At 48.2% G+C, this 23,978-nt stretch overlaps 21 non-coding genes across 21 annotated transcripts; all 21 read left to right on the top strand.

Annotated features, from left to right (window-relative positions):
• Nucleotides 1-2,344: 2,344 nt before the first annotated feature.
• On the top strand, nucleotides 2,345-2,416 carry trnac-gca (transfer RNA cysteine (anticodon GCA)). The gene has a single exon. It is a non-coding gene; the product is annotated as a tRNA-Cys (tRNA).
• A 1,521-nt stretch (nucleotides 2,417-3,937) lies between these two features.
• trnac-gca (transfer RNA cysteine (anticodon GCA)) lies at nucleotides 3,938-4,009 on the top strand. Its single transcript has one exon. It is a non-coding gene; the product is annotated as a tRNA-Cys (tRNA).
• A 1,520-nt stretch (nucleotides 4,010-5,529) lies between these two features.
• On the top strand, nucleotides 5,530-5,601 carry trnac-gca (transfer RNA cysteine (anticodon GCA)). The gene has a single exon. It is a non-coding gene; the product is annotated as a tRNA-Cys (tRNA).
• A 994-nt stretch (nucleotides 5,602-6,595) lies between these two features.
• trnac-gca (transfer RNA cysteine (anticodon GCA)) lies at nucleotides 6,596-6,667 on the top strand. Its single transcript has one exon. It is a non-coding gene; the product is annotated as a tRNA-Cys (tRNA).
• A 467-nt stretch (nucleotides 6,668-7,134) lies between these two features.
• trnac-gca (transfer RNA cysteine (anticodon GCA)) lies at nucleotides 7,135-7,206 on the top strand. Its single transcript has one exon. It is a non-coding gene; the product is annotated as a tRNA-Cys (tRNA).
• Nucleotides 7,207-8,189: 983 nt separating this feature from the next.
• On the top strand, nucleotides 8,190-8,261 carry trnac-gca (transfer RNA cysteine (anticodon GCA)). Its single transcript has one exon. It is a non-coding gene; the product is annotated as a tRNA-Cys (tRNA).
• Nucleotides 8,262-8,728: 467 nt separating this feature from the next.
• trnac-gca (transfer RNA cysteine (anticodon GCA)) lies at nucleotides 8,729-8,800 on the top strand. The gene has a single exon. It is a non-coding gene; the product is annotated as a tRNA-Cys (tRNA).
• Nucleotides 8,801-10,320: 1,520 nt separating this feature from the next.
• trnac-gca (transfer RNA cysteine (anticodon GCA)) lies at nucleotides 10,321-10,392 on the top strand. The gene has a single exon. It is a non-coding gene; the product is annotated as a tRNA-Cys (tRNA).
• A 994-nt stretch (nucleotides 10,393-11,386) lies between these two features.
• trnac-gca (transfer RNA cysteine (anticodon GCA)) lies at nucleotides 11,387-11,458 on the top strand. Its single transcript has one exon. It is a non-coding gene; the product is annotated as a tRNA-Cys (tRNA).
• Nucleotides 11,459-11,925: 467 nt separating this feature from the next.
• On the top strand, nucleotides 11,926-11,997 carry trnac-gca (transfer RNA cysteine (anticodon GCA)). Its single transcript has one exon. It is a non-coding gene; the product is annotated as a tRNA-Cys (tRNA).
• Nucleotides 11,998-12,980: 983 nt separating this feature from the next.
• On the top strand, nucleotides 12,981-13,052 carry trnac-gca (transfer RNA cysteine (anticodon GCA)). The gene has a single exon. It is a non-coding gene; the product is annotated as a tRNA-Cys (tRNA).
• A 467-nt stretch (nucleotides 13,053-13,519) lies between these two features.
• Nucleotides 13,520-13,591, top strand: trnac-gca (transfer RNA cysteine (anticodon GCA)). The gene has a single exon. It is a non-coding gene; the product is annotated as a tRNA-Cys (tRNA).
• A 1,520-nt stretch (nucleotides 13,592-15,111) lies between these two features.
• Nucleotides 15,112-15,183, top strand: trnac-gca (transfer RNA cysteine (anticodon GCA)). Its single transcript has one exon. It is a non-coding gene; the product is annotated as a tRNA-Cys (tRNA).
• A 467-nt stretch (nucleotides 15,184-15,650) lies between these two features.
• Nucleotides 15,651-15,722, top strand: trnac-gca (transfer RNA cysteine (anticodon GCA)). Its single transcript has one exon. It is a non-coding gene; the product is annotated as a tRNA-Cys (tRNA).
• Nucleotides 15,723-17,242: 1,520 nt separating this feature from the next.
• On the top strand, nucleotides 17,243-17,314 carry trnac-gca (transfer RNA cysteine (anticodon GCA)). Its single transcript has one exon. It is a non-coding gene; the product is annotated as a tRNA-Cys (tRNA).
• Nucleotides 17,315-18,308: 994 nt separating this feature from the next.
• Nucleotides 18,309-18,380, top strand: trnac-gca (transfer RNA cysteine (anticodon GCA)). The gene has a single exon. It is a non-coding gene; the product is annotated as a tRNA-Cys (tRNA).
• A 467-nt stretch (nucleotides 18,381-18,847) lies between these two features.
• trnac-gca (transfer RNA cysteine (anticodon GCA)) lies at nucleotides 18,848-18,919 on the top strand. Its single transcript has one exon. It is a non-coding gene; the product is annotated as a tRNA-Cys (tRNA).
• A 1,005-nt stretch (nucleotides 18,920-19,924) lies between these two features.
• On the top strand, nucleotides 19,925-19,996 carry trnac-gca (transfer RNA cysteine (anticodon GCA)). The gene has a single exon. It is a non-coding gene; the product is annotated as a tRNA-Cys (tRNA).
• A 983-nt stretch (nucleotides 19,997-20,979) lies between these two features.
• On the top strand, nucleotides 20,980-21,051 carry trnac-gca (transfer RNA cysteine (anticodon GCA)). The gene has a single exon. It is a non-coding gene; the product is annotated as a tRNA-Cys (tRNA).
• Nucleotides 21,052-21,518: 467 nt separating this feature from the next.
• trnac-gca (transfer RNA cysteine (anticodon GCA)) lies at nucleotides 21,519-21,590 on the top strand. Its single transcript has one exon. It is a non-coding gene; the product is annotated as a tRNA-Cys (tRNA).
• Nucleotides 21,591-23,110: 1,520 nt separating this feature from the next.
• trnac-gca (transfer RNA cysteine (anticodon GCA)) lies at nucleotides 23,111-23,182 on the top strand. Its single transcript has one exon. It is a non-coding gene; the product is annotated as a tRNA-Cys (tRNA).
• Nucleotides 23,183-23,978: the final 796 nt, after the last annotated feature.

Here is a 23,978-nt window from a genome sequence, read left to right as displayed (position 1 = left end):
CTACCACTCAGCCATTTCCATTTCCGATGCAAATGCCATTGAAGTCAGACAGTCATTTTGGAGTTAGGTTCCACATACAAAACATCTGTGCTGCACGTAAACTGTTGAAAGGCGCAGACAAGAGAGTTGTTTTAGACAATTGTCACTGTAATATGTGGAAAGTGTAAACATGCACCGCAGTTTCCCGGTGGGGGTATAGCTCAGTGGTCGAGCATTTGACTGCAGATCAAGAGGTCCCCAGTTCAAATCGGGGAGCCCCCTTTATACAAGCAACTTCCCGGCACTGGAGCGGCTTTTCAAGTAACTGCCGTTGCTCCTCCTGCACAGGAAACACTGAAGGAGGGGTGTTTTGCTACCACAGCAAGGTTCCTTCTACGATGAACACCTCAAAGACACGAAGATCCGTGTTGCATCGTGAGATGTTGCAAAACATGCACTGCAGCGCTGAAACGAGAGCATGAAAGCATCGCACGTGCATATGGTCAGCGCGGATGCACTCGATGAGTGCATCTGCGCAATATCTTCCGTCCATCTGAACTCTACCACTCAGCCATTTCCATTTCCGATGCAAATGCCATTGAAGTCAGACAGTCATTTTGGAGTTAGGTTCCACATACAAAACATCTGTGCTGCACGTAAACTGTTGAAAGGCACAGACAAAAGAGTTGTTTTCGACAATTGTCACTGTAGTGTGTGGAAAGTATAAACATGCACCGCAGTTTTCCATTGTGGGTATAGCTCAGTGGTAGAGCATTTGACTGCAGATCAAGAGGTCCCCAGTTCAAATCTGGGTGCCCCCTTTATACAAGCAACTTCCCTGCACTGGAGCGGCTTTTCAAGTAACTGCCGTTGCCCATCCTGCACAGGAAACACTGAAGGAGGGGTGTTTTGCTACCACAGCAAGGTTCCTTCTATGATGAACACCTCAAAGACTCAAAGATCCGTGGTGCATCGTGAGATGTTGCAAAACATGCACTGCAGCCCCGAAACGAGAGCATGAAAGCGTTGCACGTACATACGGTCAGCGCGGATGCACTCTATGAGTGCATCTGCGCAATATCTTCCGTCCATCTGAACTCTACCACTCAGCCATTTCCAGTTCCGATGCAAATGCCATTGAAGTCAGACAGTCATTTTGGAGTTAGGTTCCACATACAAAACATCTGTGCTGCACGTAAACTGTTGAAAGGCACAGACAAAAGAGTTGTTTTCGACAATTGTCACTGTAGTGTGTGGAAAGTATAAACATGCACCGCAGTTTTCCATTGTGGGTATAGCTCAGTGGTAGAGCATTTGACTGCAGATCAAGAGGTCCCCAGTTCAAATCTGGGTGCCCCCTTTTCCAAGCAACTTCCCGGCACTGGAGCGGCTTTTCAAGTAACTGCCGTTGCCCCTCCTGCACAGGAAACACTGAAGGAGGGGTGTTTTGCTACCACAGCAAGGTTCCTTCTACGATGAACACCTCAAAGTCACGAAGGTCCGTGTTGCATCGTGAGATGTTGCAAAACATGCACTGCAGCGCAGAAACGAGAGCATGAAAGCGTTGCACGTGCATACGGTCAGCGCGGATGCACTCTATGAGTGCATCTGCGCAATATCTTCCGTCCATCTGAACTCTACCACTCAGCCATTTCCATTTCCGATGCAAATGCCATTGAAGTCAGACAGTCATTTTGGAGTTAGGTTCCACATACAAAACATCTGTGCTGCACGTAAACTGATGAAAGGCGCAGACAAGAGAGTTGTTTTAGACAATTGTCACTGTAGTATGTGGAAAGTGTAAACATGCACCGCAGTTTCCTGTTGGGGGTATAGCTCAGTGGTAGAGCATTTTACTGCAGATCAAGAGGTCCCCAGTTCAAATCTGGGTGCCCCCTTCATAGAAGCAACTTCCCGGCACTGGAGCGGCTTTTCAAGTAACTGCCGTTGCCCATCCTGCACAGGAAACACTGAAGGAGGGGTGTTTTGCTACCACAGCAAGGTTCCTTCTATGATGAACACTTCAAAGACACAAAGATCCGTGTTGCATCGTGAGATGTTGCAAAACATGCACTGCAGCCCCGAAACGAGAGCATGAAAGCGTTGCACGTACATACGGTCAGCGCGGATGCACTCGATGAGTGCATCTGCGCAATATCTTCCGTCCATCTGAACTCTACCACTCAGCCATTTCCAGTTCCGATGCAAATGCCATTGAAGTCAGACAGTCATTTTGGAGTTAGGTTCCACATACAAAACATCTGTGCTGCACGTAAACTGTTGAAAGGCACAGACAACAGAGTTGTTTCAGACAATTGTCACTGTAGTATGTGGAAAGTGTAAACATGCACCGCAGTTTTCCGTTGGGGGTATAGCTCAGTGGTAGAGCATTTGACTGCAGATCAAGAGGTCCCCAGTTCAAATCTGGGTGCCCCCTTTATACAAGCAACTTCCCTGCACTGGAGCGGCTTTTCAAGTAACTGCCGTTGCCCATCCTGCACAGGAAACACTGAAGGAGGGGTGTTTTGCTACCACAGCAAGGTTCCTTCTTTGATGAACACCTCAAAGACACGAAGATCCGTGTTGCATCGTGAGATGTTGCAAAACATGCACTGCAGCGCCGAAACGAGAGCATGAAAGCATTGCACGTACATACGGTCAGCGCCGAGGTCATCGGAGCAATATCTTCCGTCCATCTGGACTCTACCACTCAGCCATTTCCATTTCCGATGCAAATGCCATTGAAGTCAGACAGTCATTTTGGAGTTAGGTTCCACATACAAAACATCTGTGCTGCACGTAAACTGTTGAAAGGCGCAGACAAGAGAGTTGTTTTAGACAATTGTCACTGTAGTATGTGGAAAGTGTAAACATGCACCGCAGTTTTCTGTTGGGGGTATAGCTCAGTGGTAGAGCATTTTACTGCAGATCAAGAGGTCCCCAGTTCAAATCTGGGTGCCCCCTTCATAGAAGCAACTTCCCGGCACTGGAGCGGCTTTTCAAGTAACTGCCGTTGCCCATCCTGCACAGGAAACACTGAAGGAGGGGTGTTTTGCTACCACAGCAAGGTTCCTTCTATGATGAACACCTCAAAGACACAAAGATCCGTGTTGCATCGTGAGATGTTGCAAAACATGCACTGCAGCCCCGAAACGAGAGCATGAAAGCGTTGCACGTACATACGGTCAGCGCGGATGCACTCGATGAGTGCATCTGCGCAATATCTTCCGTCCATCACTCAGCCATTTCCATTTCCGATGCAAATGCCATTGAAGTCAGACAGTCATTTTGGAGTTAGGTTCCACATACAAAACATCTGTACTGCACGTAAACTGTTGAAAGGCGCAGACAAGAGAGTTGTTTTAGACAATTGTCACTGTAATATGTGGAAAGTGTAAACATGCACCGCAGTTTCCCGGTGGGGGTATAGCTCAGTGGTAGAGCTTGGACTGCAGATCAAGAAGTCCCCAGTTCAAATCTGGGTGCCCCCTTTATACAAGCAACTTCCCGGCACTGGAGCGGCTTTTCAAGTAACTGCCGTTGCCCCTCCTGCACAGGAAACACTGAAGGAGGGGTGTTTTGCTACCACAGCAAGGTTCCTTCTACGATGAACACCTCAAAGACACGAAGATCCGTGTTGCATCGTGAGATGTTGCAAAACATGCACTGCAGCGCTGAAACGAGAGCATGAAAGCATCGCACGTGCATATGGTCAGCGCGGATGCACTCGATGAGTGCATCTGCGCAATATCTTCCGTCCATCTGAACTCTACCACTCAGCCATTTCCATTTCCGATGCAAATGCCATTGAAGTCAGACAGTCATTTTGGAGTTAGGTTCCACATACAAAACATCTGTGCTGCACGTAAACTGTTGAAAGGCACAGACAAAAGAGTTGTTTTCGACAATTGTCACTGTAGTGTGTGGAAAGTATAAACATGCACCGCAGTTTTCCGTTGGGGGTATAGCTCAGTGGTAGAGCATTTGACTGCAGATCAAGAGGTCCCCAGTTCAAATCTGGGTGCCCCCTTTTCCAAGCAACTTCCCGACACTGGAGCGGCTTTTCAAGTAACTGCCGTTGCCCCTCCTGCACAGGAAACACTGAAGGAGGGGTGTTTTGCTACCACAGCAAGGTTCCTTCTACGATGAACACCTCAAAGACGCGAAGATCCGTGTTGCATCGTGAGATGTTGCAAAACATGCACTGCATCGCAGAAACGAGAGCATGAAAGCGTTGCACGTGCATACGGTCAGCGCGGATGCACTCTATGAGTGCATCTGCGCAATATCTTCCGTCCATCTGAACTCTACCACTCAGCCATTTCCATTTCCGATGCAAATGCCATTGAAGTCAGACAGTCATTTTGGAGTTAGGTTCCACATACAAAACATCTGTGCTGCACGTAAACTGATGAAAGGCGCAGACAAGAGAGTTGTTTTAGACAATTGTCATTGTAGTATGTGGAAAGTGTAAACATGCACCGCCCTTTTCTCGTGGGAGTCTAGCTCAGTGGTAGAGCATTTGACTGCAGATCCAGAGGTCCCCAGTTCAAATCTGGGTGCCCCCTTTATACAAGCAACTTCCCTGCACTGGAGCGGCTTTTCAAGTAACTGCCGTTGCCCATCCTGCACAGGAAACACTGAAGGAGGGGTGTTTTGCTACCACAGCAAGGTTCCTTCTTTGATGAACACCTCAAAGACACGAAGATCCGTGTTGCATCGTGAGATGTTGCAAAACATGCACTGCAGCGCCGAAACGAGAGCATGAAAGCATTGCACGTGCATACGGTCAGCGCCGAGGTCATCGGAGCAATATCTTCCGTCCATCTGGACTCTACCACTCAGCCATTTCCATTTCCGATGCAAATGCCATTGAAGTCAGACAGTCATTTTGGAGTTAGGTTCCACATACAAAACATCTGTGCTGCACGTAAACTGTTGAAAGGCGCAGACAAGAGAGTTGTTTTAGACAATTGTCACTGTAGTATGTGGAAAGTGTAAACATGCACCGCAGTTTTCTGTTGGGGGTATAGCTCAGTGGTAGAGCATTTTACTGCAGATCAAGAGGTCCCCAGTTCAAATCTGGGTGCCCCCTTCATAGAAGCAACTTCCCGGCACTGGAGCGGCTTTTCAAGTAACTGCCGTTGCCCATCCTGCACAGGAAACACTGAAGGAGGGGTGTTTTGCTACCACAGCAAGGTTCCTTCTACGATGAACACCTCAAAGACACAAAGATCCGTGTTGCATCGTGAGATGTTGCAAAACATGCACTGCAGCGCCGAAACGAGAGCATGAAAGCATTGCACGTGCATACGGTCAGCGCCGAGGTCATCGGAGCAATATCTTCCGTCCATCTGGACTCTACCACTCAGCCATTTCCATTTCCTATGCAAATGCCATTGAAGTCAGACAGTCATTTTGGAGTTAGGTTCCACATACAAAACATCTGTACTGCACGTAAACTGTTGAAAGGCGCAGACAACAGAGTTGTTTCAGACAATTGTCACTGTAGTATGTGGAAAGTGTAAACATGCACCGCAGTTTTCCGTTGGGGGTATAGCTCAGTGGTAGAGCATTTGACTGCAGATCAAGAGGTCCCCAGTTCAAATCTGGGTGCCCCCTTTATACAAGCAACTTCCCTGCACTGGAGCGGCTTTTCAAGTAACTGCCGTTGCCCATCCTGCACAGGAAACACTGAAGGAGGGGTGTTTTGCTACCACATCAAGGTTCCTTCTTTGATGAACACCTCAAAGACACGAAGATCCGTGTTGCATCGTGAGATGTTGCAAAACATGCACTGCAGCGCCGAAACGAGAGCATGAAAGCATTGCACGTGCATACGGTCAGCGCCGAGGTCATCGGAGCAATATCTTCCGTCCATCTGGACTCTACCACTCAGCCATTTCCATTTCCGATGCAAATGCCATTGAAGTCAGACAGTCATTTTGGAGTTAGGTTCCACATACAAAACATCTGTGCTGCACGTAAACTGTTGAAAGGCGCAGACAAGAGAGTTGTTTTAGACAATTGTCACTGTAATATGTGGAAAGTGTAAACATGCACAGCAGTTTCCCGGTGGGGGTATAGCTCAGTGGTCGAGCATTTGACTGCAGATCAAGAGGTCCCCAGTTCAAATCGGGGAGCCCCCTTTATACAAGCAACTTCCCGGCACTGGAGCGGCTTTTCAAGTAACTGCCGTTGCTCCTCCTGCACAGGAAACACTGAAGGAGGGGTGTTTTGCTACCACAGCAAGGTTCCTTCTACGATGAACACCTCAAAGACACGAAGATCCGTGTTGCATCGTGAGATGTTGCAAAACATGCACTGCAGCGCTGAAACGAGAGCATGAAAGCATCGCACGTGCATATGGTCAGCGCGGATGCACTCGATGAGTGCATCTGCGCAATATCTTCCGTCCATCTGAACTCTACCACTCAGCCATTTCCATTTCCGATGCAAATGCCATTGAAGTCAGACAGTCATTTTGGAGTTAGGTTCCACATACAAAACATCTGTGCTGCACGTAAACTGATGAAAGGCACAGACAAAAGAGTTGTTTTCGACAATTGTCACTGTAGTGTGTGGAAAGTATAAACATGCACCGCAGTTTTCCATTGGGGGTATAGCTCAGTGGTAGAGCATTTGACTGCAGATCAAGAGGTCCCCAGTTCAAATCTGGGTGCCCCCTTTATACAAGCAACTTCCCGGCACTGGAGCGGCTTTTCAAGTAACTGCCGTTGCCCATCCTGCACAGGAAACACTGAAGGAGGGGTGTTTTGCTACCACAGCAAGGTTCCTTCTATGATGAACACTTCAAAGACACAAAGATCCGTGTTGCATCGTGAGATGTTGCAAAACATGCACTGCAGCCCCGAAACGAGAGCATGAAAGCGTTGCACGTACATACGGTCAGCGCGGATGCACTCGATGAGTGCATCTGCGCAATATCTTCCGTCCATCTGAACTCTACCACTCAGCCATTTCCAGTTCCGATGCAAATGCCATTGAAGTCAGACAGTCATTTTGGAGTTAGGTTCCACATACAAAACATCTGTGCTGCACGTAAACTGTTGAAAGGCACAGACAACAGAGTTGTTTCAGACAATTGTCACTGTAGTATGTGGAAAGTGTAAACATGCACCGCAGTTTTCCGTTGGGGGTATAGCTCAGTGGTAGAGCATTTGACTGCAGATCAAGAGGTCCCCAGTTCAAATCTGGGTGCCCCCTTTATACAAGCAACTTCCCTGCACTGGAGCGGCTTTTCAAGTAACTGCCGTTGCCCATCCTGCACAGGAAACACTGAAGGAGGGGTGTTTTGCTACCACAGCAAGGTTCCTTCTTTGATGAACACCTCAAAGACACGAAGATCCGTGTTGCATCGTGAGATGTTGCAAAACATGCACTGCAGCGCCGAAACGAGAGCATGAAAGCATTGCACGTACATACGGTCAGCGCCGAGGTCATCGGAGCAATATCTTCCGTCCATCTGGACTCTACCACTCAGCCATTTCCATTTCCGATGCAAATGCCATTGAAGTCAGACAGTCATTTTGGAGTTAGGTTCCACATACAAAACATCTGTGCTGCACGTAAACTGTTGAAAGGCGCAGACAAGAGAGTTGTTTTAGACAATTGTCACTGTAGTATGTGGAAAGTGTAAACATGCACCGCAGTTTTCTGTTGGGGGTATAGCTCAGTGGTAGAGCATTTTACTGCAGATCAAGAGGTCCCCAGTTCAAATCTGGGTGCCCCCTTCATAGAAGCAACTTCCCGGCACTGGAGCGGCTTTTCAAGTAACTGCCGTTGCCCATCCTGCACAGGAAACACTGAAGGAGGGGTGTTTTGCTACCACAGCAAGGTTCCTTCTATGATGAACACCTCAAAGACACAAAGATCCGTGTTGCATCGTGAGATGTTGCAAAACATGCACTGCAGCCCCGAAACGAGAGCATGAAAGCGTTGCACGTACATACGGTCAGCGCGGATGCACTCGATGAGTGCATCTGCGCAATATCTTCCGTCCATCACTCAGCCATTTCCATTTCCGATGCAAATGCCATTGAAGTCAGACAGTCATTTTGGAGTTAGGTTCCACATACAAAACATCTGTACTGCACGTAAAATGTTGAAAGGCGCAGACAAGAGAGTTGTTTTAGACAATTGTCACTGTAATATGTGGAAAGTGTAAACATGCACCGCAGTTTCCCGGTGGGGGTATAGCTCAGTGGTAGAGCATTTGACTGCAGATCAAGAAGTCCCCAGTTCAAATCTGGGTGCCCCCTTTATACAAGCAACTTCCCGGCACTGGAGCGGCTTTTCAAGTAACTGCCGTTGCCCCTCCTGCACAGGAAACACTGAAGGAGGGGTGTTTTGCTACCACAGCAAGGTTCCTTCTACGATGAACACCTCAAAGACACGAAGATCCGTGTTGCATCGTGAGATGTTGCAAAACATGCACTGCAGCGCTGAAACGAGAGCATGAAAGCATCGCACGTGCATATGGTCAGCGCGGATGCACTCGATGAGTGCATCTGCGCAATATCTTCCGTCCATCTGAACTCTACCACTCAGCCATTTCCATTTCCGATGCAAATGCCATTGAAGTCAGACAGTCATTTTGGAGTTAGGTTCCACATACAAAACATCTGTGCTGCACGTAAACTGTTGAAAGGCACAGACAAAAGAGTTGTTTTCGACAATTGTCACTGTAGTGTGTGGAAAGTATAAACATGCACCGCAGTTTTCCGTTGGGGGTATAGCTCAGTGGTAGAGCATTTGACTGCAGATCAAGAGGTCCCCAGTTCAAATCTGGGTGCCCCCTTTTCCAAGCAACTTCCCGACACTGGAGCGGCTTTTCAAGTAACTGCCGTTGCCCCTCCTGCACAGGAAACACTGAAGGAGGGGTGTTTTGCTACCACAGCAAGGTTCCTTCTACGATGAACACCTCAAAGACGCGAAGATCCGTGTTGCATCGTGAGATGTTGCAAAACATGCACTGCATCGCAGAAACGAGAGCATGAAAGCGTTGCACGTGCATACGGTCAGCGCGGATGCACTCTATGAGTGCATCTGCGCAATATCTTCCGTCCATCTGAACTCTACCACTCAGCCATTTCCATTTCCGATGCAAATGCCATTGAAGTCAGACAGTCATTTTGGAGTTAGGTTCCACATACAAAACATCTGTGCTGCACGTAAACTGATGAAAGGCGCAGACAAGAGAGTTGTTTTAGACAATTGTCATTGTAGTATGTGGAAAGTGTAAACATGCACCGCCCTTTTCTCGTGGGAGTCTAGCTCAGTGGTAGAGCATTTGACTGCAGATCCAGAGGTCCCCAGTTCAAATCTGGGTGCCCCCTTTATACAAGCAACTTCCCTGCACTGGAGCGGCTTTTCAAGTAACTGCCGTTGCCCATCCTGCACAGGAAACACTGAAGGAGGGGTGTTTTGCTACCACAGCAAGGTTCCTTCTTTGATGAACACCTCAAAGACACGAAGATCCGTGTTGCATCGTGAGATGTTGCAAAACATGCACTGCAGCGCCGAAACGAGAGCATGAAAGCATTGCACGTGCATACGGTCAGCGCCGAGGTCATCGGAGCAATATCTTCCGTCCATCTGGACTCTACCACTCAGCCATTTCCATTTCCGATGCAAATGCCATTGAAGTCAGACAGTCATTTTGGAGTTAGGTTCCACACACAAAACATCTGTGCTGCACGTAAACTGTTGAAAGGCGCAGACAAGAGAGTTGTTTTAGACAATTGTCACTGTAGTATGTGGAAAGTGTAAACATGCACCGCAGTTTTCTGTTGGGGGTATAGCTCAGTGGTAGAGCATTTTACTGCAGATCAAGAGGTCCCCAGTTCAAATCTGGGTGCCCCCTTCATAGAAGCAACTTCCCGGCACTGGAGCGGCTTTTCAAGTAACTGCCGTTGCCCATCCTGCACAGGAAACACTGAAGGAGGGGTGTTTTGCTACCACAGCAAGGTTCCTTCTACGATGAACACCTCAAAGACACAAAGATCCGTGTTGCATCGTGAGATGTTGCAAAACATGCACTGCAGCGCCGAAACGAGAGCATGAAAGCATTGCACGTGCATACGGTCAGCGCCGAGGTCATCGGAGCAATATCTTCCGTCCATCTGGACTCTACCACTCAGCCATTTCCATTTCCTATGCAAATGCCATTGAAGTCAGACAGTCATTTTGGAGTTAGGTTCCACATACAAAACATCTGTACTGCACGTAAACTGTTGAAAGGCGCAGACAACAGAGTTGTTTCAGACAATTGTCACTGTAGTATGTGGAAAGTGTAAACATGCACCGCAGTTTTCCGTTGGGGGTATAGCTCAGTGGTAGAGCATTTGACTGCAGATCAAGAGGTCCCCAGTTCAAATCTGGGTGCCCCCTTTATACAAGCAACTTCCCTGCACTGGAGCGGCTTTTCAAGTAACTGCCGTTGCCCATCCTGCACAGGAAACACTGAAGGAGGGGTGTTTTGCTACCACATCAAGGTTCCTTCTTTGATGAACACCTCAAAGACACGAAGATCCGTGTTGCATCGTGAGATGTTGCAAAACATGCACTGCAGCGCCGAAACGAGAGCATGAAAGCATTGCACGTGCATACGGTCAGCGCCGAGGTCATCGGAGCAATATCTTCCGTCCATCTGGACTCTACCACTCAGCCATTTCCATTTCCGATGCAAATGCCATTGAAGTCAGACAGTCATTTTGGAGTTAGGTTCCACATACAAAACATCTGTGCTGCACGTAAACTGTTGAAAGGCGCAGACAAGAGAGTTGTTTTAGACAATTGTCACTGTAATATGTGGAAAGTGTAAACATGCACAGCAGTTTCCCGGTGGGGGTATAGCTCAGTGGTCGAGCATTTGACTGCAGATCAAGAGGTCCCCAGTTCAAATCGGGGAGCCCCCTTTATACAAGCAACTTCCCGGCACTGGAGCGGCTTTTCAAGTAACTGCCGTTGCTCCTCCTGCACAGGAAACACTGAAGGAGGGGTGTTTTGCTACCACAGCAAGGTTCCTTCTACGATGAACACCTCAAAGACACGAAGATCCGTGTTGCATCGTGAGATGTTGCAAAACATGCACTGCAGCGCTGAAACGAGAGCATGAAAGCATTGCACGTGCATATGGTCAGCGCGGATGCACTCGATGAGTGCATCTGCGCAATATCTTCCGTCCATCTGAACTCTACCACTCAGCCATTTCCATTTCCGATGCAAATGCCATTGAAGTCAGACAGTCATTTTGGAGTTAGGTTCCACATACAAAACATCTGTGCTGCACGTAAACTGATGAAAGGCACAGACAAAAGAGTTGTTTTCGACAATTGTCACTGTAGTGTGTGGAAAGTATAAACATGCACCGCAGTTTTCCATTGGGGGTATAGCTCAGTGGTAGAGCATTTGACTGCAGATCAAGAGGTCCCCAGTTCAAATCTGGGTGCCCCCTTTATACAAGCAACTTCCCGGCACTGGAGCGGCTTTTCAAGTAACTGCCGTTGCCCATCCTGCACAGGAAACACTGAAGGAGGGGTGTTTTGCTACCACAGCAAGGTTCCTTCTATGATGAACACTTCAAAGACACAAAGATCCGTGTTGCATCGTGAGATGTTGCAAAACATGCACTGCAGCCCCGAAACGAGAGCATGAAAGCGTTGCACGTACATACGGTCAGCGCGGATGCACTCGATGAGTGCATCTGCGCAATATCTTCCGTCCATCTGAACTCTACCACTCAGCCATTTCCAGTTCCGATGCAAATGCCATTGAAGTCAGACAGTCATTTTGGAGTTAGGTTCCACATACAAAACATCTGTGCTGCACGTAAACTGTTGAAAGGCACAGACAACAGAGTTGTTTCAGACAATTGTCACTGTAGTATGTGGAAAGTGTAAACATGCACCGCAGTTTTCCGTTGGGGGTATAGCTCAGTGGTAGAGCATTTGACTGCAGATCAAGAGGTCCCCAGTTCAAATCTGGGTGCCCCCTTTATACAAGCAACTTCCCTGCACTGGAGCGGCTTTTCAAGTAACTGCCGTTGCCCATCCTGCACAGGAAACACTGAAGGAGGGGTGTTTTGCTACCACAGCAAGGTTCCTTCTTTGATGAACACCTCAAAGACACGAAGATCCGTGTTGCATCGTGAGATGTTGCAAAACATGCACTGCAGCGCCGAAACGAGAGCATGAAAGCATTGCACGTACATACGGTCAGCGCCGAGGTCATCGGAGCAATATCTTCCGTCCATCTGGACTCTACCACTCAGCCATTTCCATTTCCGATGCAAATGCCATTGAAGTCAGACAGTCATTTTGGAGTTAGGTTCCACATACAAAACATCTGTGCTGCACGTAAACTGTTGAAAGGCGCAGACAAGAGAGTTGTTTTAGACAATTGTCACTGTAGTATGTGGAAAGTGTAAACATGCACCGCAGTTTTCTGTTGGGGGTATAGCTCAGTGGTAGAGCATTTTACTGCAGATCAAGAGGTCCCCAGTTCAAATCTGGGTGCCCCCTTCATAGAAGCAACTTCCCGGCACTGGAGCGGCTTTTCAAGTAACTGCCGTTGCCCATCCTGCACAGGAAACACTGAAGGAGGGGTGTTTTGCTACCACAGCAAGGTTCCTTCTATGATGAACACCTCAAAGACACAAAGATCCGTGTTGCATCGTGAGATGTTGCAAAACATGCACTGCAGCCCCGAAACGAGAGCATGAAAGCGTTGCACGTACATACGGTCAGCGCGGATGCACTCGATGAGTGCATCTGCGCAATATCTTCCGTCCATCACTCAGCCATTTCCATTTCCGATGCAAATGCCATTGAAGTCAGACAGTCATTTTGGAGTTAGGTTCCACATACAAAACATCTGTACTGCACGTAAAATGTTGAAAGGCGCAGACAAGAGAGTTGTTTTAGACAATTGTCACTGTAATATGTGGAAAGTGTAAACATGCACCGCAGTTTCCCGGTGGGGGTATAGCTCAGTGGTAGAGCATTTGACTGCAGATCAAGAAGTCCCCAGTTCAAATCTGGGTGCCCCCTTTATACAAGCAACTTCCCGGCACTGGAGCGGCTTTTCAAGTAACTGCCGTTGCCCCTCCTGCACAGGAAACACTGAAGGAGGGGTGTTTTGCTACCACAGCAAGGTTCCTTCTACGATGAACACCTCAAAGACACGAAGATCCGTGTTGCATCGTGAGATGTTGCAAAACATGCACTGCAGCGCTGAAACGAGAGCATGAAAGCATCGCACGTGCATATGGTCAGCGCGGATGCACTCGATGAGTGCATCTGCGCAATATCTTCCGTCCATCTGAACTCTACCACTCAGCCATTTCCATTTCCGATGCAAATGCCATTGAAGTCAGACAGTCATTTTGGAGTTAGGTTCCACATACAAAACATCTGTGCTGCACGTAAACTGTTGAAAGGCACAGACAAAAGAGTTGTTTTCGACAATTGTCACTGTAGTGTGTGGAAAGTATAAACATGCACCGCAGTTTTCCGTTGGGGGTATAGCTCAGTGGTAGAGCATTTGACTGCAGATCAAGAGGTCCCCAGTTCAAATCTGGGTGCCCCCTTTTCCAAGCAACTTCCCGACACTGGAGCGGCTTTTCAAGTAACTGCCGTTGCCCCTCCTGCACAGGAAACACTGAAGGAGGGGTGTTTTGCTACCACAGCAAGGTTCCTTCTACGATGAACACCTCAAAGACGCGAAGATCCGTGTTGCATCGTGAGATGTTGCAAAACATGCACTGCATCGCAGAAACGAGAGCATGAAAGCGTTGCACGTGCATACGGTCAGCGCGGATGCACTCTATGAGTGCATCTGCGCAATATCTTCCGTCCATCTGAACTCTACCACTCAGCCATTTCCATTTCCGATGCAAATGCCATTGAAGTCAGACAGTCATTTTGGAGTTAGGTTCCACATACAAAACATCTGTGCTGCACGTAAACTGATGAAAGGCGCAGACAAGAGAGTTGTTTTAGACAATTGTCATTGTAGTATGTGGAAAGTGTAAACATGCACCGCCCTTTTCTCGTGGGAGTCTAGCTCAGTGGTAGAGCATTTGACTGCAGATCCAGAGGTCCCCAGTTCAAATCTGGGTGCCCCCTTTATACAAGCAACTTCCCTGCACTGGAGCGGCTTTTCAAGTAACTGCCGTTGCCCATCCTGCACAGGAAACACTGAAGGAGGGGTGTTTTGCTACCACAGCAAGGTTCCTTCTTTGATGAACACCTCAAAGACACGAAGATCCGTGTTGCATCGTGAGATGTTGCAAAACATGCACTGCAGCGCCGAAACGAGAGCATGAAAGCATTGCACGTGCATACGGTCAGCGCCGAGGTCATCGGAGCAATATCTTCCGTCCATCTGGACTCTACCACTCAGCCATTTCCATTTCCGATGCAAATGCCATTGAAGTCAGACAGTCATTTTGGAGTTAGGTTCCACATACAAAACATCTGTGCTGCACGTAAACTGTTGAAAGGCGCAGACAAGAGAGTTGTTTTAGACAATTGTCACTGTAGTATGTGGAAAGTGTAAACATGCACCGCAGTTTTCTGTTGGGGGTATAGCTCAGTGGTAGAGCATTTTACTGCAGATCAAGAGGTCCCCAGTTCAAATCTGGGTGCCCCCTTCATAGAAGCAACTTCCCGGCACTGGAGCGGCTTTTCAAGTAACTGCCGTTGCCCATCCTGCACAGGAAACACTGAAGGAGGGGTGTTTTGCTACCACAGCAAGGTTCCTTCTACGATGAACACCTCAAAGACACAAAGATCCGTGTTGCATCGTGAGATGTTGCAAAACATGCACTGCAGCGCCGAAACGAGAGCATGAAAGCATTGCACGTGCATACGGTCAGCGCCGAGGTCATCGGAGCAATATCTTCCGTCCATCTGGACTCTACCACTCAGCCATTTCCATTTCCTATGCAAATGCCATTGAAGTCAGACAGTCATTTTGGAGTTAGGTTCCACATACAAAACATCTGTACTGCACGTAAAATGTTGAAAGGCGCAGACAAGAGAGTTGTTTTAGACAATTGTCACTGTAATATGTGGAAAGTGTAAACATGCACCGCAGTTTCCCGGTGGGGGTATAGCTCAGTGGTAGAGCATTTGACTGCAGATCAAGAAGTCCCCAGTTCAAATCTGGGTGCCCCCTTTATACAAGCAACTTCCCGGCACTGGAGCGGCTTTTCAAGTAACTGCCGTTGCCCCTCCTGCACAGGAAACACTGAAGGAGGGGTGTTTTGCTACCACAGCAAGGTTCCTTCTACGATGAACACCTCAAAGACACGAAGATCCGTGTTGCATCGTGAGATGTTGCAAAACATGCACTGCAGCGCTGAAACGAGAGCATGAAAGCATCGCACGTGCATATGGTCAGCGCGGATGCACTCGATGAGTGCATCTGCGCAATATCTTCCGTCCATCTGAACTCTACCACTCAGCCATTTCCATTTCCGATGCAAATGCCATTGAAGTCAGACAGTCATTTTGGAGTTAGGTTCCACATACAAAACATCTGTGCTGCACGTAAACTGTTGAAAGGCACAGACAAAAGAGTTGTTTTCGACAATTGTCACTGTAGTGTGTGGAAAGTATAAACATGCACCGCAGTTTTCCGTTGGGGGTATAGCTCAGTGGTAGAGCATTTGACTGCAGATCAAGAGGTCCCCAGTTCAAATCTGGGTGCCCCCTTTTCCAAGCAACTTCCCGACACTGGAGCGGCTTTTCAAGTCACTGCCGTTGCCCCTCCTGCACAGGAAACACTGAAGGAGGGGTGTTTTGCTACCACAGCAAGGTTCCTTCTACGATGAACACCTCAAAGACGCGAAGATCCGTGTTGCATCGTGAGATGTTGCAAAACATGCACTGCATCGCAGAAACGAGAGCATGAAAGCGTTGCACGTGCATACGGTCAGCGCGGATGCACTCTATGAGTGCATCTGCGCAATATCTTCCGTCCATCTGAACTCTACCACTCAGCCATTTCCATTTCCGATGCAAATGCCATTGAAGTCAGACAGTCATTTTGGAGTTAGGTTCCACATACAAAACATCTGTGCTGCACGTAAACTGATGAAAGGCGCAGACAAGAGAGTTGTTTTAGACAATTGTCATTGTAGTATGTGGAAAGTGTAAACATGCACCGCCCTTTTCTCGTGGGAGTCTAGCTCAGTGGTAGAGCATTTGACTGCAGATCCAGAGGTCCCCAGTTCAAATCTGGGTGCCCCCTTTATACAAGCAACTTCCCTGCACTGGAGCGGCTTTTCAAGTAACTGCCGTTGCCCATCCTGCACAGGAAACACTGAAGGAGGGGTGTTTTGCTACCACAGCAAGGTTCCTTCTTTGATGAACACCTCAAAGACACGAAGATCCGTGTTGCATCGTGAGATGTTGCAAAACATGCACTGCAGCGCCGAAACGAGAGCATGAAAGCATTGCACGTGCATACGGTCAGCGCCGAGGTCATCGGAGCAATATCTTCCGTCCATCTGGACTCTACCACTCAGCCATTTCCATTTCCGATGCAAATGCCATTGAAGTCAGACAGTCATTTTGGAGTTAGGTTCCACATACAAAACATCTGTGCTGCACGTAAACTGTTGAAAGGCGCAGACAAGAGAGTTGTTTTAGACAATTGTCACTGTAGTATGTGGAAAGTGTAAACATGCACCGCAGTTTTCTGTTGGGGGTATAGCTCAGTGGTAGAGCATTTTACTGCAGATCAAGAGGTCCCCAGTTCAAATCTGGGTGCCCCCTTCATAGAAGCAACTTCCCGGCACTGGAGCGGCTTTTCAAGTAACTGCCGTTGCCCATCCTGCACAGGAAACACTGAAGGAGGGGTGTTTTGCTACCACAGCAAGGTTCCTTCTACGATGAACACCTCAAAGACACAAAGATCCGTGTTGCATCGTGAGATGTTGCAAAACATGCACTGCAGCGCCGAAACGAGAGCATGAAAGCATTGCACGTGCATACGGTCAGCGCCGAGGTCATCGGAGCAATATCTTCCGTCCATCTGGACTCTACCACTCAGCCATTTCCATTTCCTATGCAAATGCCATTGAAGTCAGACAGTCATTTTGGAGTTAGGTTCCACATACAAAACATCTGTACTGCACGTAAACTGTTGAAAGGCACAGACAACAGAGTTGTTTCAGACAATTGTCACTGTAGTATGTGGAAAGTGTAAACATGCACCGCAGTTTTCCGTTGGGGGTGTAGCTCAGTGGTAGAGCATTTGACTGCAGATCAAGAGGTCCCCAGTTCAAATCTGGGTGCCCCCTTTATACAAGCAACTTCCCTGCACTGGAGCGGCTTTTCAAGTAACTGCCGTTGCCCATCCTGCACAGGAAACACTGAAGGAGGGGTGTTTTGCTACCACATCAAGGTTCCTTCTTTGATGAACACCTCAAAGACACGAAGATCCGTGTTGCATCGTGAGATGTTGCAAAACATGCACTGCAGCGCCGAAACGAGAGCATGAAAGCATTGCACGTGCATACGGTCAGCGCCGAGGTCATCGGAGCAATATCTTCCGTCCATCTGGACTCTACCACTCAGCCATTTCCATTTCCGATGCAAATGCCATTGAAGTCAGACAGTCATTTTGGAGTTAGGTTCCACATACAAAACATCTGTGCTGCACGTAAACTGTTGAAAGGCGCAGACAAGAGAGTTGTTTTAGACAATTGTCACTGTAATATGTGGAAAGTGTAAACATGCACAGCAGTTTCCCGGTGGGGGTATAGCTCAGTGGTCGAGCATTTGACTGCAGATCAAGAGGTCCCCAGTTCAAATCGGGGAGCCCCCTTTATACAAGCAACTTCCCGGCACTGGAGCGGCTTTTCAAGTAACTGCCGTTGCTCCTCCTGCACAGGAAACACTGAAGGCGGGGTGTTTTGCTACCACAGCAAGGTTCCTTCTACGATGAACACCTCAAAGACACGAAGATCCGTGTTGCATCGTGAGATGTTGCAAAACATGCACTGCGGCGCTGAAACGAGAGCATGAAAGCATCGCACGTGCATATGGTCAGCGCGGATGCACTCGATGAGTGCATCTGCGCAATATCTTCCGTCCATCTGAACTCTACCACTCAGCCATTTCCATTTCCGATGCAAATGCCATTGAAGTCAGACAGTCATTTTGGAGTTAGGTTCCACATACAAAACATCTGTGCTGCACGTAAACTGTTGAAAGGCACAGACAAAAGAGTTGTTTTCGACAATTGTCACTGTAGTGTGTGGAAAGTATAAACATGTACCGCAGTTTTCCATTGGGGGTATAGCTCAGTGGTAGAGCATTTGACTGCAGATCAAGAGGTCCCCAGTTCAAATCTGGGTGCCCCCTTTATACAAGCAACTTCCCTGCACTGGAGCGGCTTTTCAAGTAACTGCCGTTGCCCATCCTGCACAGGAAACACTGAAGGAGGGGTGTTTTGCTACCACAGCAAGGTTCCTTCTATGATGAACACCTCAAAGACTCAAAGATCCGTGGTGCATCGTGAGATGTTGCAAAACATGCACTGCAGCCCCGAAACGAGAGCATGAAAGCGTTGCACGTACATACGGTCAGCGCGGATGCACTCTATGAGTGCATCTGCGCAATATCTTCCGTCCATCTGAACTCTACCACTCAGCCATTTCCAGTTCCGATGCAAATGCCATTGAAGTCAGACAGTCATTTTGGAGTTAGGTTCCACATACAAAACATCTGTGCTGCACGTAAACTGTTGAAAGGCACAGACAAAAGAGTTGTTTTCGACAATTGTCACTGTAGTGTGTGGAAAGTATAAACATGCACCGCAGTTTTCCGTTGGGGGTATAGCTCAGTGGTAGAGCATTTGACTGCAGATCAAGAGGTCCCCAGTTCAAATCTGGGTGCCCCCTTTTCCAAGCAACTTCCCGGCACTGGAGCGGCTTTTCAAGTAACTGCCGTTGCCCCTCCTGCACAGGAAACACTGAAGGAGGGGTGTTTTGCTACCACAGCAAGGTTCCTTCTACGATGAACACCTCAAAGTCACGAAGATCCGTGTTGCATCGTGAGATGTTGCAAAACATGCACTGCAGCGCAGAAACGAGAGCATGAAAGCGTTGCACGTGCATACGGTCAGCGCGGATGCACTCTATGAGTGCATCTGCGCAATATCTTCCGTCCATCTGAACTCTACCACTCAGCCATTTCCATTTCCGATGCAAATGCCATTGAAGTCAGACAGTCATTTTGGAGTTAGGTTCCACATACAAAACATCTGTGCTGCACGTAAACTGATGAAAGGCGCAGACAAGAGAGTTGTTTTAGACAATTGTCACTGTAGTATGTGGAAAGTGTAAACATGCACCGCAGTTTCCTGTTGGGGGTATAGCTCAGTGGTAGAGCATTTTACTGCAGATCAAGAGGTCCCCAGTTCAAATCTGGGTGCCCCCTTCATAGAAGCAACTTCCCGGCACTGGAGCGGCTTTTCAAGTAACTGCCGTTGCCCATCCTGCACAGGAAACACTGAAGGAGGGGTGTTTTGCTACCACAGCAAGGTTCCTTCTATGATGAACACTTCAAAGACACAAAGATCCGTGTTGCATCGTGAGATGTTGCAAAACATGCACTGCAGCCCCGAAACGAGAGCATGAAAGCGTTGCACGTACATACGGTCAGCGCGGATGCACTCGATGAGTGCATCTGCGCAATATCTTCCGTCCATCTGAACTCTACCACTCAGCCATTTCCAGTTCCGATGCAAATGCCATTGAAGTCAGACAGTCATTTTGGAGTTAGGTTCCACATACAAAACATCTGTGCTGCACGTAAACTGTTGAAAGGCACAGACAACAGAGTTGTTTCAGACAATTGTCACTGTAGTATGTGGAAAGTGTAAACATGCACCGCAGTTTTCCGTTGGGGGTATAGCTCAGTGGTAGAGCATTTGACTGCAGATCAAGAGGTCCCCAGTTCAAATCTGGGTGCCCCCTTTATACAAGCAACTTCCCTGCACTGGAGCGGCTTTTCAAGTAACTGCCGTTGCCCATCCTGCACAGGAAACACTGAAGGAGGGGTGTTTTGCTACCACAGCAAGGTTCCTTCTTTGATGAACACCTCAAAGACACGAAGATCCGTGTTGCATCGTGAGATGTTGCAAAACATGCACTGCAGCGCCGAAACGAGAGCATGAAAGCATTGCACGTACATACGGTCAGCGCCGAGGTCATCGGAGCAATATCTTCCGTCCATCTGGACTCTACCACTCAGCCATTTCCATTTCCGATGCAAATGCCATTGAAGTCAGACAGTCATTTTGGAGTTAGGTTCCACATACAAAACATCTGTGCTGCACGTAAACTGTTGAAAGGCGCAGACAAGAGAGTTGTTTTAGACAATTGTCACTGTAGTATGTGGAAAGTGTAAACATGCACCGCAGTTTTCTGTTGGGGGTATAGCTCAGTGGTAGAGCATTTTACTGCAGATCAAGAGGTCCCCAGTTCAAATCTGGGTGCCCCCTTCATAGAAGCAACTTCCCGGCACTGGAGCGGCTTTTCAAGTAACTGCCGTTGCCCATCCTGCACAGGAAACACTGAAGGAGGGGTGTTTTGCTACCACAGCAAGGTTCCTTCTATGATGAACACCTCAAAGACACAAAGATCCGTGTTGCATCGTGAGATGTTGCAAAACATGCACTGCAGCCCCGAAACGAGAGCATGAAAGCGTTGCACGTACATACGGTCAGCGCGGATGCACTCGATGAGTGCATCTGCGCAATATCTTCCGTCCATCACTCAGCCATTTCCATTTCCGATGCAAATGCCATTGAAGTCATACAGTCATTTTGGAGTTAGGTTCCACATACAAAACATCTGTACTGCACGTAAACTGTTGAAAGGCGCAGACAAGAGAGTTGTTTTAGACAATTGTCACTGTAATATGTGGAAAGTGTAAACATGCACCGCAGTTTCCCGGTGGGGGTATAGCTCAGTGGTAGAGCATTTGACTGCAGATCAAGAAGTCCCCAGTTCAAATCTGGGTGCCCCCTTTATACAAGCAACTTCCCGGCACTGGAGCGGCTTTTCAAGTAACTGCCGTTGCCCCTCCTGCACAGGAAACACTGAAGGAGGGGTGTTTTGCTACCACAGCAAGGTTCCTTCTACGATGAACACCTCAAAGACACGAAGATCCGTGTTGCATCGTGAGATGTTGCAAAACATGCACTGCAGCGCTGAAACGAGAGCATGAAAGCATCGCACGTGCATATGGTCAGCGCGGATGCACTCGATGAGTGCATCTGCGCAATATCTTCCGTCCATCTGAACTCTACCACTCAGCCATTTCCATTTCCGATGCAAATGCCATTGAAGTCAGACAGTCATTTTGGAGTTAGGTTCCACATACAAAACATCTGTGCTGCACGTAAACTGTTGAAAGGCACAGACAAAAGAGTTGTTTTCGACAATTGTCACTGTAGTGTGTGGAAAGTATAAACATGCACCGCAGTTTTCCGTTGGGGGTATAGCTCAGTGGTAGAGCATTTGACTGCAGATCAAGAGGTCCCCAGTTCAAATCTGGGTGCCCCCTTTTCCAAGCAACTTCCCGACACTGGAGCGGCTTTTCAAGTCACTGCCGTTGCCCCTCCTGCACAGGAAACACTGAAGGAGGGGTGTTTTGCTACCACAGCAAGGTTCCTTCTACGATGAACACCTCAAAGACGCGAAGATCCGTGTTGCATCGTGAGATGTTGCAAAACATGCACTGCATCGCAGAAACGAGAGCATGAAAGCGTTGCACGTGCATACGGTCAGCGCGGATGCACTCTATGAGTGCATCTGCGCAATATCTTCCGTCCATCTGAACTCTACCACTCAGCCATTTCCATTTCCGATGCAAATGCCATTGAAGTCAGACAGTCATTTTGGAGTTAGGTTCCACATACAAAACATCTGTGCTGCACGTAAACTGATGAAAGGCGCAGACAAGAGAGTTGTTTTAGACAATTGTCATTGTAGTATGTGGAAAGTGTAAACATGCACCGCCCTTTTCACGTGGGAGTCTAGCTCAGTGGTAGAGCATTTGACTGCAGATCCTGAGGTCCCCAGTTCAAATCTGGGTGCCCCCTTTATACAAGCAACTTCCCTGCACTGGAGCGGCTTTTCAAGTAACTGCCGTTGCCCATCCTGCACAGGAAACACTGAAGGAGGGGTGTTTTGCTACCACAGCAAGGTTCCTTCTTTGATGAACACCTCAAAGACACGAAGATCCGTGTTGCATCGTGAGATGTTGCAAAACATGCACTGCAGCGCCGAAACGAGAGCATGAAAGCATTGCACGTGCATACGGTCAGCGCCGAGGTCATCGGAGCAATATCTTCCGTCCATCTGGACTCTACCACTCAGCCATTTCCATTTCCGATGCAAATGCCATTGAAGTCAGACAGTCATTTTGGAGTTAGGTTCCACATACAAAACATCTGTGCTGCACGTAAACTGTTGAAAGGCGCAGACAAGAGAGTTGTTTTAGACAATTGTCACTGTAGTATGTGGAAAGTGTAAACATGCACCGCAGTTTTCTGTTGGGGGTATAGCTCAGTGGTAGAGCATTTTACTGCAGATCAAGAGGTCCCCAGTTCAAATCTGGGTGCCCCCTTCATAGAAGCAACTTCCCGGCACTGGAGCGGCTTTTCAAGTAACTGCCGTTGCCCATCCTGCACAGGAAACACTGAAGGAGGGGTGTTTTGCTACCACAGCAAGGTTCCTTCTACGATGAACACCTCAAAGACACAAAGATCCGTGTTGCATCGTGAGATGTTGCAAAACATGCACTGCAGCGCCGAAACGAGAGCATGAAAGCATTGCACGTGCATACGGTCAGCGCCGAGGTCATCGGAGCAATATCTTCCGTCCATCTGGACTCTACCACTCAGCCATTTCCATTTCCTATGCAAATGCCATTGAAGTCAGACAGTCATTTTGGAGTTAGGTTCCACATACAAAACATCTGTACTGCACGTAAACTGTTGAAAGGCACAGACAACAGAGTTGTTTCAGACAATTGTCACTGTAGTATGTGGAAAGTGTAAACATGCACCGCAGTTTTCCGTTGGGGGTATAGCTCAGTGGTAGAGCATTTGACTGCAGATCAAGAGGTCCCCAGTTCAAATCTGGGTGCCCCCTTTATACAAGCAACTTCCCTGCACTGGAGCGGCTTTTCAAGTAACTGCCGTTGCCCATCCTGCACAGGAAACACTGAAGGAGGGGTGTTTTGCTACCACATCAAGGTTCCTTCTTTGATGAACACCTCAAAGACACGAAGATCCGTGTTGCATCGTGAGATGTTGCAAAACATGCACTGCAGCGCCGAAACGAGAGCATGAAAGCATTGCACGTGCATACGGTCAGCGCCGAGGTCATCGGAGCAATATCTTCCGTCCATCTGGACTCTACCACTCAGCCATTTCCATTTCCGATGCAAATGCCATTGAAGTCAGACAGTCATTTTGGAGTTAGGTTCCACATACAAAACATCTGTGCTGCACGTAAACTGTTGTAAGGCACAGACAAGAGAGTTGTTTTAGACAATTGTCACTGTAATATGTGGAAAGTGTAAACATGCACAGCAGTTTCCCGGTGGGGGTATAGCTCAGTGGTCGAGCATTTGACTGCAGATCAAGAGGTCCCCAGTTCAAATCGGGGAGCCCCCTTTATACAAGCAACTTCCCGGCACTGGAGCGGCTTTTCAAGTAACTGCCGTTGCTCCTCCTGCACAGGAAACACTGAAGGAGGGGTGTTTTGCTACCACAGCAAGGTTCCTTCTACGATGAACACCTCAAAGACACGAAGATCCGTGTTGCATCGTGAGATGTTGCAAAACATGCACTGCAGCGCTGAAACGAGAGCATGAAAGCATCGCACGTGCATATGGTCAGCGCGGATGCACTCGATGAGTGCATCTGCGCAATATCTTCCGTCC

This window comes from Chiloscyllium punctatum, chromosome 42, assembly GCF_047496795.1.
Source record: "Chiloscyllium punctatum isolate Juve2018m chromosome 42, sChiPun1.3, whole genome shotgun sequence".
Lineage (NCBI taxonomy): Eukaryota > Metazoa > Chordata > Chondrichthyes > Orectolobiformes > Hemiscylliidae > Chiloscyllium > Chiloscyllium punctatum.
The sequence above is the reverse complement of the archived record's forward strand: the minus strand, read 5'-3'. Positions and strand labels throughout refer to the sequence as shown.